The sequence below is a fragment of the Camellia sinensis genome, chromosome 2 (assembly GCF_055761805.1).
Source record: "Camellia sinensis isolate YWXY chromosome 2, ASM5576180v1, whole genome shotgun sequence".
Classification (NCBI taxonomy): Eukaryota; Viridiplantae; Streptophyta; class Magnoliopsida; order Ericales; family Theaceae; genus Camellia; species Camellia sinensis.
The window spans coordinates 37187164-37198428 of NC_138962.1; the positions used below are offsets into that span (position 1 = coordinate 37187164).

Consider the following 11265-nt stretch of genomic DNA (forward strand, 5'->3'; position numbering starts at 1 on the left):
TTATTATTTTTATTTAAAATTTTAATTAAACATTAACATATATTTTTATTGATATTTAATTTATTTAATTTTTAAAAAATAAATTTATTTAATTGTGCAAAAAATAAAATAAAATAAAATTTTATTTAATCTAGCTAAAAATAATTAAAATATTAAAACTATGTTTAATATTGCTATTACTTAGTAAATATTTGAAAAGGATAAAATAGTCATTTGAGCATTTATCCTTCTCCATAATATCGCAAACAAACATTGGATTTACCAAAATAGTTCAATCCAGACATCTAATCCCATGACTAAACAAACATAGGATACAAATCCAGTTCAACTAAATAGTCTGGGGATAACGTATCCCAAGACTAATAGTTCGATGGATTACAATCTCCGCTTATCCAGTCCGTCTAAACAAACACACCCTTCCGGTACTGTGAATATCTAAAATAATATAAGTAGGATTAATTATATTAATGATCTTTTTAATGGTGTGAAATTTTATATTTGGTTTTTATAATTTTAGCAAAAAAAATAATATTTCGTAGCTTCAAAAAAATTGGCCCAAAGTGGCTCGAATACCCAAAGCAGCATGGGTGGATGGCTTTCTCTCTCTCTCTATCTCTCTCATATATATATATATATATAGATGTGTGTATAGATCTGTGTATACACACAAATCTGGTGTTGATGATGATGATGTGTTGTTGATGTTGTTGATAATGCTGATGATGATGTGTTGTAGATTAGGAAATATGCATCATCCGGTGTTGATGATGATGATGATCTCAGGTTGCTTTGTTGATGATGAATCATCTGGTGTTAATGCTGACAATGATGATGATAATGATGTGGTGTTGTTGATGTTGATGCTCTCTCTCTCTCTCTCTCTCTCTCTCTTTCTCAGTTCCGTTTTCTCTTATCTTCATCTTCATCTTCATCTTCTTCATTTTCGCCAGAGAGAAAAGAGAGAGAAAAAATAAAAAATTTCAAAACGAAGCCAGTCGGGCTAGTGCCCACTTAGGTCCCACAATCATGAGTATTATATAAAGCAGCACTGCAAGGTAGCTCGAAATGCCTTTGGCCCGACTGGCTCAAATTCCAAAATGACGTCGTTTTGAAATTTTTTTTTTCTTTGAAGATGAAGAAGATAAAGAAAAAAAAAGAGAGAAGAAAGAGAGAAGAGGGAGATGGGGAACCGAGAGAGAGAGAGAGAGAGAGAGAGAGATAGCATCCACATCAATAACAATACATCATCATCTATAACAACCAACAATCACAACACATCATCATCATCATCAACAACACATCATCATTATCTTCCTGCATCTGTTCTTGCTCTGTTTTTTTTTTCTTTTCTTCTTCCATAACTCAGAACAAAGAGAGAGAGAGAGAGAGAGAGAGATCTATACACACACAGATTTGGGAACAGAGAGAGAGAGATACACAGAGAGAGAAAGAGAGGTACACAAATCTATACAGATCTGTGTATACACACAGAGGATGGCGGTGCCGGTGATGGTGGCGCCGGTGATGGGTGCTCTCTCTCTTCCCCCTCTTTCTTTTCTCTTCCTTTTTCTCTTCTTCTCTCTCTTTCTCTCTCTCTCTCTCTCTCTCTCTCTCTGTTTCAGAGATATAAGAGGGAAGGGGGAAAAAAAATGCCCAAAACGACGCTTTGGGTGGTCGGGCCATTCGGGTTAATGGAATTTCGAGCTACGAAGGATTATTCTATATAAAATATTTTATAATTTATTTGTATCTTTATCGTTGCTCTGATTTTATTAATCTCTCTACTTGAGTGAAATTTTATATTATCTCTTATAATTCTAATTTTTTTAATTGAATTTAAATTATGTATTTTTATTTTTGTTTTAATGTCGTTTATTTGTCTTAATATTTTAGACAAAAAAAATTTTGAAATTAGAATGCCTAAAATAAAATTCAAAAGAAATTATAAAAAACGTCACTAAATGTAAGTTTTACTAAAATATTAATGATGAACTTTATTAAAATAAAATTGAAAGTGTAAAATTTAGCCAAGCTTGGATGACAAAGAATGAATTGGCAGAAGAAAGTAATTTCTTCTGTTTATTTTAATAGAAATCACATTTCTAAATTGAATGGAAGTCTAATTCTCTCCCTTGTTTAGGAGAATCTCATATTTGTATAACAATCTCATAAATTAAATAGAAATCTAATTTTCTCACTTTTTTAGGAAAAAAATAGTGAGTCCACATTATTTATTTTTTTCATTTTTATTAAAAATTCTTATAATTGAATATGAAACAAAAAATTTAGAATTTTAGGATAAATTAGGTTGATTTCTTTTGAAATTTGCAGAAAATACAACAAATTTTAAAATTTTGGTATTATTACATCAATCTCCTTTTTAATAAGGTTAAAGTTAATACGAATTTACTAATAAACAATGAAAAATATATATTTTAGCATAGAAAAGAATCAAGTTTAATATGAATAAAACCTTAATAAAAATCTCAAAATCAAACAGAGGTCAATGAGATTCTTTACTACTAATAAGATTTATATTCCTTTAAAACTTTTGTGGTTTAAAGATGGTTTTATGTTGATGAATAATAAGTCCAAAAATAGATAGGACTAAATACAGAGATGACTAAATACAGAATAAGTTACAAACGCTCACAATGGGTAAGGTCCACATAATGTGAGACTCACATGTGGGACTCAACTGACATTTGCGTTTGGTCTTGTGTTTCTCTCCTTGTTGGTTGATGAAATGACGAGAAAGTGAACTATTTTCTTATATTTGATTTATAAGTTGATATAATTAGGTGAGGAATGGTGAGAAAGAAGAATTCTTTGCAAAGGCTTGGTTTGGGGACGTAATAAATAAGCTGCTTATAGGCTTATTTCAGTTATATCATACCCAAAACAACCCTAAGACTATTCAGCTTGTTTGGTTTTGGTTTTGATTTTGGTTTTGGTTTTTAAAAAATAGTTTTCAAAAATTTTAACTTTTTATTTTCCGTATTTTAATGTATTCAATGAATTTTTTTAATATTTTAAGCACTTTTTTTAAATTTTTAGACATACCTAATATAAATACATTTAAAAAGTATAATATTTGTGAAAAAAATCTTTAAAAAATTCACTAAATATCAAAAAATACAAAAATTCAGTACATTTTTTTATATTTTGTATATTTATTAATTTTTAAAAATATTTTATTATTTAGATACATCTAAGCAAGGTGCATCTAAAAAAGTAAAAAAAATGGCTTAAAATTTTAAAAAATATTCACTAAAAATAAAAAAACATGAAAAACAAAAAATTTCAATTTTTAGAAAATTAAATTCAGAAAACTAAAACCAAACACACTGATTTCATTTCTCACCAAAAGTGGGTGAGAAAGAAATTGATTTCCACTCATATCCTTCTCTCATATGCTTTGCTTTCTCACACATCCAAATATGATAGTGAAAAAACACTCTGTTTGGTTTGGTTTTTGAAATGAGTTTTGAGTTAATATTTTAAAAGATAAGTTTTTGAAAAGAAAAAAACTTGTTTTTATTATGAGTTTTAAAAAGAGTTTTAAAACTAATTTTTGAGTTGTATATTTTGAAAACTTATTTGGTTATAAGTTTTTAAATGAATTTTGAAACTAAATTACTTCTTTAATTTATGTTTTTAATTTTTCAAACAAAATAATTATTTTATTTTTTAAAAATTATTTAAAAAAATTTAGAAAAAAGTTATTTAAAATTTTTTAAATATTTATTTTACTTTATTTTTGAAAAAATTATTTATTTTTTAAATATTTTAATTCTTTAAATATATTTTTTAAATCTTTTATTTTATTTTTAAAAAATAAATTTTTTAAATATTTTTTATTTTTAAAATATTTATTTTTTTTAATTTAAATTTTTTTTGGATTGCCCATATATGTCAAAATCATAACAAATTATTTGGCCAATACTTAAAAAAATAACAAAATATTTTTTTTGAAAAAATAAAAAAAATTTCAAAAATAAATATAATTTTTTGGAAAAATATTTTTTAAAAAAATAAAAAATAAATTTTTTTTAAAGAACAAAATAAAAAAAAATAAATTTTTTTTTTTTTTTTTCAAAAAATAGAGTTTCTAAAATTGTTTGGTTATGAGTTTTTGAAAAGAGTTTTCAAAATTTTGTTTAGTTATAAGTTTTGAAAAAAAATTTGAGTTTCAAATTGTGATTTGAAAATTAACCAAACGTTACCATTTTTTTTTTTTTTTGAAAAATGATTCGTAACTCGAAAATGTTTCGGCTCGAATGGCCCGACTGTCCAAAACGATGTCGTATTGAGCAGTTTTTTCTTTTTTTTCCGTTTATATCTGAAATAGAGGGCAAGAGAGAGAGAGAGGGAGGGAGAAAGAGAGATGAAGAGAGAAGAGAGAGGGAAACAGAGGGAGAGAGAGAGAGAGGAGAAACCGAGTACAAAGCCAGCCACAACTTTCGCACATCAACAGCACTGCAAATTATCTATCTTCATTATCATCTTTGGTTCTTGTTTGTTGATTTTGATTTGGGTTTTTCTTTCTATTGATTGAGCTTATTGGGTTTAGATTTATTTATATATAAAATTATATATATATATATATATAAAGATATGTATGTGTATAGATGATGATCTAGTGTTGATGATGATGATTTGACTCATTTTTTATGTTGATGATGATGATGATGATGTATAGATCTCTCATATATATATATATATATATAGATATGTGTGTGTATAGATGATAATCTGGTGTTGATGATGATGATGATTTGGTTTTGATTCTCTCTTTTCTCGTCTCTCTTCTTTCTTTGTTGAAGAAGAGAAGACACAGATCAGAACAAAGAATGAAAAAAAAAAAAAAAAAAATCAAAACGACATCGTTTTGATTTTCGGGCCAGTCGAGCCACGCCGATTTCGAGCTATGTAGTGGGACTGTTTTTTTTTTCCCAATTACATGAGAAATCACAATAATTTCTTTTATTTTTTCACCCTCCATTTCAACCGGAGTGTAAAATTGTTAGAATTACAGATTTTTTTTTTTTTTTTTTTTTTGTTGAATCATGTATATAGTGTAAAGGGTAAATTACACCTATACCCCCTGAGATTTGAGTTTAATATATATCACTCCTAACGTTTGAAAAATTATACTGAGCCCCTGCCAGTGTAATTATTTAGATGGAATTAACGTTGGTATCAAAAGACATTTTTGCCCCTAAACCTTTATTTGCAAAAATTAATAAAATAACCTAGATATTTTGTTGCTAGGATTTCAGAGAAAATGACAGCTATTGTGATTGGACCATTTTCTTTATGGTATATTGGTAATTTTGTAACAACCCCGACCTCTGATTAACGTTAATTCATGATTAATTATGCCTAACAGTAATTAGGAGGGAATTAGGCTTAAATTGCATGTGCATTGCATTATTTATGTGTCTTTTTATCTGTTCAGTGTCGAAAGACCTGTTCACATTTTAGTTTCGGGTTACGAATTGAAAGCCTTATCGGCATTCGAATCAGAAATTGACTAGATTTATGTGCTAATTAGAATTTATAGAATTTTATGGTAGGTTTAATTAAAATTCGATTCGGAACAATTAAATTTGATTAAAATAATGCCCTTTGATTAGTTTTGTCAAATCACATTATAAGGCCATTTTTGACCTACTAAGCCACTTTTTCATTTTTATCTCTCCCATTTGTTTTGATGCCCAACGTGAGATAGAGAAAGGGAGAGAAGAGTTGAGCTCAACAAGGAAATTTCTTGAAGGTAGAGGAAATTGGAGAGAGTTTGGAAGATTTAGCTACCACACTTAAGAATCCAAGACTTAAGGTAGGCATTCACCCTCTTAACTGTAAAATTGATCTGCTAGTACAAGAATTCTAGTGAATTAAATGGACTCATGTGGGGATTAAGCTAAGAATTGGTGAATTGAAGCTCAATATATACATGCATGTGTAATTCATGGCATTTAAGGTTGTCTTTCTAGAGCATCCTTGCATGCATGTCATAATCCAAGCTTTATTTTAGAAATTCTTCATGTTTCATGTCATATTGTTGTAGTTGATCATGTTTTTGGGTTGAACATTGCATATGGTCATGTTTTGGAAGATTTGGATTCAAGGAATTGCATACGAGTCATGTTCTTGAATTATCTTTAAGTTTCAAGTTGAATTTTGTACATTTGGGTTGCTCTTGGGCCATGATTTCTTGAATTGATGCTTTAAACATGTTGTTTCATGAGTCATTAAGTGTTTTCCAAAGTTTTGGGCCCAGAAAATAAAGTTTGGTACATTTTGAGTTGAATTTGAGCTTGGTGATCAAATCTGGAAATTCCAGAAATTTGATCCACGCTCGAGCGTGGAACTCTACGCTTGAGCGTGCACTCTGAGTACATGCACATCCGCTCGAGTGACGGAGTTTGCGCTCGAGCATGAAATGCATATACCCATAAGTTCTTGTGTTTTACAGTCCGCTTGAGCGAGGGAATACACAGTCGAGCGGGGGCCGAGCGTCAATCGAGCGTGAAAATCATGCATCCAGCATTTTTCAAGAGTTTCCAGTCCGCTCGAGCGAGGAAATTCACGCTCGAGCGGGGATTCATTGTCTGTATGTCCGCTCGAGCGAGGAAAGCCTCGTTCGAGCGTAGACTTTATTTTCAGCAAGTTTTGAGAAATGTTTTCCAGCGCATTCTTGCATCCTCATTCCATCCTAGGCATTCCTAGGCCATGTTTTAGACTCCATAATGAGGATTAAATGTTAGAAACACACTTAGAGCAAACAACATAAGTTATATACAATTCGAACGTGTGTTTCAAGTATGTATCTGTTATGTGCCATGTAGGTCACGTGCCGCATATCGTTTAACCAATCTGCTCCGTCTGTCTGTTTCAAGGCCAACTGTGAGTAATAACTTAGTAAAGTTATGTTTAACTGTATTTATTTTCTGTGTGACAAAATGAGATCTGTTTCCTGAAATGATATGTTATGTACAATGAATGATTGTCCAATTTTCTGTTATGTATTCGTGACATCCTTAGCATCATGTGATATCTGTTGGCTGTTACCTGGTATCGGAGATTCCTTTATGGAACTTAAATTTGTTAGCACTCTGTTACCCGTACCGGAGGCCCCGTCATGAGGGCTTAGCGTATCTCTGCTCTGTTACCCGGATCCGGAGGTTCCTTTATGGAACTGGTCATTCGTGACCTTCACGTGTCTGCATCTGTTCTGTATCTGCTCTGTTAGTGCTAATGGATGTATCATGTAAGCTTAAGCATACTTTATGATTTATGTATATGATCTGGACAAATTATGAATTTGATACAAATTGGAATTATGATTTCTGAATCTGTACGGACTCATTTATTGAAACCCCTTTACTCTGTTATTATTCACTGGGCTTTCGCTCACTGCTTATATTATATATGTAGGTGAGCTGGCGTGTGACCAGGGCCAGAGTTGACGGCCTTCGTCTCTGTTTTTGTCAGCCAACCGTTGTATCTCTCGAGGAGGTTCCGATTGAAGTCCAGTTTTATGGCTGTTTTTGTACTTATGCTGGTCTCTGTCTGTTTGTAAAGTCAAATCATGGGAATTACACTCTTGTATATGTTTTGTAAATATGGTATCTTTGACCGGCATGCTGATGTATATATATAAGTTTTGAAGTTTACTGTCTCATGTACGTTACCACAGCTCATTGGACCTTGTCTATTTTGAATTATTGCTTTCGCAGCCCCTTATTATATGCTTATCTGTTCAGAGGCCTTTGGTAATCTACGGATTACTGGCCGGTTACGATGCCTAATCTACAGGGGCAGGTTTGGGTCGTGACAAATTTTAAATAGGATATAAGGCTACAAAAGACATTTTAAAGTCCCAGAGGGAAATTCAATCACTTTTCCTTACTTTTTGTTTATTTCATCAAGATTCTCCTAACAGGTCTAACGTCCACCTCACGGCAGGAGGGTTTGTGAAATAAGACTATTAACTGTAGGGGTATGAATGTAATTTCTAGAACGTCAAGGATGGAATGCAATCGGACCAAACCTCAAGAAGTGTCAGTGTAATTTACCCTAGTATTATAAAATTATTTATCTATATCTAATTTATCTATATATATATTATTATTAAAAGTGAACAACTCACTTGTGTCTGAATTTTGATAACTTCTCCTTATAGAACATGTCCTCATTTTCCTATTTGAAAGAAAAGTACTTGAAGTTAGGACCTCAAGTTTGATAAACAAAACTTTTACTCCTTACAAAACATATATAGTAAAAATTTTGTTTTATTTTTATTTATTTTTATCATATACGCATTGCATGCACAATCTATTAATGAATATATATATATACATATGTATATTTATGCTATTATATTAAGTGAGATTGGACTTGGTATCTAAGCATTCTTCTTATGGCATATGTTTCTATTTTTTTATATAACAAATAAATAAATAAATAAATAGGTGAGAAAGGGTGACAATTTGAACATTGGCCTTCAAATTTAAAGAAGACAACTCTTATTACTTGAATAATATATAATAAATATTGGGCTGGGACTTATCACGGGTCTCGTTTCGATAATTCGAATCATTCAGTGTATAGAACTTGTCAAGTATTATATGCTTGTAAAAAATCACATTAATCGGATATCGATAGCTATCTCATCAGATTAAATTTATATCAACCGTTTATTTTTTATCGTTCATTTTTTTTTTATACAAAACGGATTTGATTATATAATTATCGATATTCGATCAACATGATTTTTTTAGAGGCATAGAGTACTTAGTGAGTTCTACATATTAAACGGTTCATATTATCGAAACAGAACTTGTGGTAGACCCTTACGAGCCGAACAATACTTTCTAATCTGATCACGAACTAAAAAAAAGTCAGCCCCTAAATATTTTATTTTATTTTTATTTATTTAAATTACACGCATAGTTGGTACATATGTATATTAGTTGGCCGAGGGTGAGGCAGTGGTAATTTGATGACAGAAAGCAAAGGGGTGGCCGTTTCAGCTTCTAGCGGTGGCGTGTCTGCCTCTGGCAGCCAAAATCTAGGAACCATGCGTTCCAGTGATCCTAGATCTCCAGGTGTTGGAACCCGAGTTCGTCTTCGACCCCAAAACGGTTCAACGAATGGAGCTCTATGTCATGTCCAATCTCCTGGAGGCTCCCTTCGACTTACTCGACTACTTCATCTCCAAGCTCCCTTCTTCAGCTTCCAATTCCAATTTTCTTGGCCCCATTCTATCATCTTCTTCCGAGATCATTCTCAACACCATTCGTGGTAATTTCGAACCCAAACACTCCTTTGATTATCCTGTTCTTAATTAAATCAATTAATTTGATTTTTTTTTTTTTTTTTTTGCAGTGATTGATTTCTTGGGTTTTCCTCCGTCGGCAATTGCAGCGGCCGCCGTGCTTACCGCCGTCGGTGAAAGTGTCCATTTACCAGAAGGCGGCTTTTATGAGAGAGCAAATAAAGTAATTTTTTATGGTTTGTGCTATATGAATATAGTTAATTACATATTATTAGTTCTCAAAATATACATTTTGTTACACTTTTGTTCTAAATTTTTTAATTGTTGGATTTTGGTGTCTATATCAAAGTATGCGAGCTGTTACATTTTAATTCTTAATGTTAGTGCAGTTCAAAATTAATAACGGGAGAATGAATAATTTTTTTAAATTTTACATGAAATATCAACAAAATCAAAATGATCAAATATATACAATTTCAAACTGTGCATTTTTTTTTTTTTTAAATTTTTGTATTTTCATTCTTGATCTGCTAATTTTGTTATTTTGATTTCTTATAAAATTTAAAAAATATTGTTCCCGTTACTCATTTTGAAGAGTGTTGATGTTAGGAACTAATGTGTAGATTGTATATTTTGAAGACTAAAGTGAAACAATCAAAAGATTGATGAGTGACATACTCTTGAATCCTTTCATTAAATATTTATTAAATCAAAAGGGAATTCTTTTTTTCTTAAATTAAGAACTCATCAAATTTTTTTATCAAATTTAAATTTGATAAAAATTTAAAAAGATGAAGTATATGAGATGATTTTTTTTTCATAAATTTTATGAAAAATGAAATTTGAGATAAAAAAGAATTTAAAAAAAAATTATGATGAAAGAATTGCAATAATTTATATTAAATCAAGTTTTTAGTCAAATTAGATTAAAAAATTAACGAAGAGTTGAAAATATTCTAAAGCGTAACAAAAATGTATATTTTGAAACTATTTGTGTAATTAATCCATACGAGTGAAATATTGTCGCTGAAATGTAAAATCTTGATTTCATTAGGACTGGTTTGTAAATAGATTCGCGAGATATTCTAATTCAAAGCATAAAAAGCTGTGTAAAATTTCGTGGGTAATTAATTAATTTTGTGTTGGGGACAGGAAATGGTGAGAAGCTGTCACCAACTAATGGAGGAATACCTAGTGGACACATGTCCTTCGGCTGGCTTTAAACATCAAACAGTCGAGCCGCCTTCACCGTTGAGCCCAGTCGGCGTGCTGGATGCGGCGGCGTGTGCGAGTTGCGACACTCATTCGGACAATCGGGTCTCTCTTTCCGGGTTTGGGTCAAGTCAAGGTGAACCTCCGAACAAACGGCTCGATCGTCTGCGTCGGATGTACAGTAGCATTGTGAATCCTTTTTTCAACTTACATTTTGCGGAGAAAAGAAAAAACAAAGCCTCTTTTTGTTGTCAATCTCTTTGCCGTTGATTGCATGTCATGAACGGTGGGGATCGTAGAGGCTATTTTTGTAATTTTATCTTTATTTATTGTTCTTAGTATTATATTAGTATCATAGTATATAAATATGGTGAGTGGGATATTTGAAATTTTTTGAAAGATTAGAAGAATGATGTGGAAGTGAAGTGAGAAAAAATTCATATGTTAATATTTATTGATTAAAGTTGTGGAATTCACATGTGGTCTTAGGCCGGGGCTCTGCTTGAGGTTATTCTGCATGAGCAAACATTATTTTTTAAAACTATTTAAATTTAATTAATATACCCAATTAATTTTAATTTAGATATTTTAACATTTTTGATATGTGACTTCAAATTGAGATCCACGATGACATAAGTATTCTTGATATTTTTTGTAAATAGATATTTTACATGATGGGTTGTTGGCACTTAGACCTCTTTAAAAAAAAAAGGATAAATTATAAATATATCTTTTGAAATTTACTTAAAATATAAATTATTTTCTAT

The 11265-nt window shown here is 30.8% G+C and overlaps 1 non-coding gene across 1 annotated transcript in view; it reads left to right on the forward strand.

The window, feature by feature from the left end:
* LOC114281097 (cyclin-D4-1) overlaps positions 1-10970 on the forward strand; it is a 69281-nt gene extending 58311 nt beyond the window's left edge. The window contains exons 3-5 of the transcript XR_014360279.1: positions 9022-9312; positions 9397-9509; positions 10439-10970. This is a non-coding gene — a transcript (cyclin-D4-1). The remainder of the gene's footprint in view (positions 1-9021; positions 9313-9396; positions 9510-10438) is intronic.
* The last annotated feature ends 295 nt before the right edge of the window (positions 10971-11265 follow it).